Here is a 2955-nt window from a genome sequence, read left to right as displayed (position 1 = left end):
AAAATAACTCCAGCTTCAACAAAATAACATAAAAGATGTTTTGCGTCAAGTGTATTAATACACACTAAAAAAAATTAAGAAGCAAGTCTATGACTATTATCTCTTGTTTTCTAGCACGGAATATAATAAACGTTTCTGTAACACAAAGTCAGCTAAAAATGTTACTGAGGCAAGGAACTTGGCAATGAAGCACTTACTGCTACAGGATGACTAAACCTACTCAGAGTGATTATATACACTCAACTGCCACTTTAATATCAAAACTCTTGCTCATTTAAGCAATTATGCAGTCAGCCAATAAATCAGACATCCTGGGATTGTCATGCACAGGTTTCTGGAGTTGACTCAGAATGGTGCGAAAAACTAAAAACGTCTGTGGAGTGGCAGTCCTGCAGGCGGGACCTTGTGGTATGTTAGGGACTTTGTTGATGAGAGCAGCCAGACTGGTTCTGTAGAAGGTTATGATAAGTCAACTAACCACTCTTTATAACCGCGGTGAGCAGAAAAGCATCTTAGAATGCGTGTGTTGAACCCTGAGCAGGTTCCAGTCCTGTGAGTCAAGAACAGATATCTCAGGCTACAGTGTAATCAACTAGCAAACGGACAACATAGACTATTTATTAAAAATGTATTTGTTAGAAAGATCACTTTAAAGTTCCCTGATCATTATACTAGCGTATCATTACTAACTGGTTCGCTTCTTCTTCTTCTTCTTCTGTCCTGTATCTTACAAATCTGTGACTGCCAAACTGTTGACAACACAACCTGGTTTCTATAGTGTCGCTGGGGAGTAATAATAATAGTGTATTGTCTTTTGTTGGAAGCAGAGGGAGTGTATACGGCATCACAGGAGTGGATGTAACCCAGCAAGTCGCAAATCGTCAACGTTTCCACATTCTGTTCCTCTGACGACTTCTCTAAGCAGCCTGTTGCCAGCAGAAGTATGAGGGCGGGATCATGAAAAGACTATGAACAGGTAAATAGGTATTATAGCCATCTAGAGGATGAAATAATGGAAAGTAAATTCAGACAATGCAAGGTGTGTGTAGATGCTGCGCTTCAAACTGCCAAGTCGCAGATGATGTGGTGATGTATGAATGGATGACTCCTTGATGGAACAACCAGCTCATGCCTGAGGAACTTATCCATACTTGCGTCTATTATGTTGGGTTTAAAAGTGAAGATTAGCACACAATGACTAATCACACATTAAATGGAGTGAATCACAGACAAGAAATGAGCTTCCAGTTTGGATTTCCCGTCCATGTTTAAAAGAAATGATACCACACAAAACATGACTGTACCTAAAAACTGATATGTATGGTTACCTTGTTCCATGGCCACAATGATAAGCAAGATTTAAACCAAAAACATGCATCCTGATGGACGGTAACTTCTTTAAACCTTCTCGAAAGGCAGTAACTTCTTCGGCGTCATACGTAAGCCAACAGATGACCACAGTTAGCTCGCATGGCTCTGAGAAGATCGCTCGGCCATGGTCAAGATTAAACCTAGCCTCCTCCTGACAACAAGGTGAAACATTAGATGGCTGTACCCATAGTGTTCTAACCATAGCCTACAATCATCTGCTGGAGGAGAAAATCGGATCTCCACTTCTTGAAAAACCATTCCTAAAGAACCATGACAACCTCAGGTGATAAAACAGGTCTAGATTCAAAATAAGTGCACTAGAACCTAAATGAACCTGCATGTTAACACACTAATATTAAAGAAAAAAGACGGAAACTTGGAGGTATTTTTGGATATTGCGGTGATGCTTTGACAAGCTACTAACCACAGCCCAATGCAAATCTCTCTCTCACATATACACACCCCCAAGAAGGCATGAAATGCAGTCTTGCATTGAAAAGACAGGTTATTCTCCTGAGGTGTGGTAACCGGATGCAAAGATGATTAAAACTATTTTTATTCCATCAGAATGAAAAGAGTGGATTACTGACTGAAAGCAAGAGGGATGATAGACGTGACTCAGCATCAGGCGTTAGTCAATAAATTGACACAATTAAATAAACGCACATATATTCAAGAGTATATATATATGTTACTGTGACGTGGAAGCAATTACGAGCGATGATTCGGGTGAGGATTTCTCCAACAGCTGATACTGGAATATTCGTTCCAAAATGAAGTGAATGAAGAAAAGGTCACTGATACCCATTGATTAAGCCAAGACCAGATACTGTGCCAGCTCACGATGACATCACATCTCTTACATCAACTTTCATTACGGATCATAAATGATATAAGGCGATAAGGGCTTGAACTATTCGAACTGATGTTGCGTTACGTGGTAACATATTGTCACCTGAACAGTGAAGTTATTACATCTCATTAACACACCTATAAGGAAAAGTGTGTTACGGTGCCTTGGTGTGTGTTCCAGCTTGCTCCGGTATTACAAACACTGTTCCACATTCTGTACTTCAGCCTCAAGTATAAGATTTAATATAATATAACCTAACACATATTGCAAATCATAACCATAAACCATTAACCTTAATATCTACTAACACCTCAAGCCATAACATACCAACCGTAATCCTGATCCTAAACCAAAACATTAACGATTAAGGATCAGTCTTTAATCAAACCTTGATCCGAACATCTGATTAATTCAATCATCTCTGTTAGTGGCTTTATCCTGGTCAGAGATGCACTGGATATTAAAAAAAAAAAAACTAATCCCAAAACGCTGTGTGAGGTGGGAACACACCATGGATGGGACACAAACCCCACACAATACACACACTTGCCTATTCACCTACTTTCGGAAGTAAAAAGATTTGTGTGGCCAATTTCTGAATATCTAACACACTCCTCCTAGCTTCATGGACAGTGTGTGAAAGCTGGACACGTTAAAAAGGACAAAAGTTCTCCCTGTACTAAGACAGGACAGTAATAGACTATTCTAGCCTGTAACCTCATGAAAGGTGT

This window comes from Hemibagrus wyckioides, linkage group LG18, assembly GCF_019097595.1.
Source record: "Hemibagrus wyckioides isolate EC202008001 linkage group LG18, SWU_Hwy_1.0, whole genome shotgun sequence".
Taxonomy (NCBI): Eukaryota; Metazoa; Chordata; class Actinopteri; order Siluriformes; family Bagridae; genus Hemibagrus; species Hemibagrus wyckioides.
Note: the sequence above shows the minus strand (reverse complement) of the source record.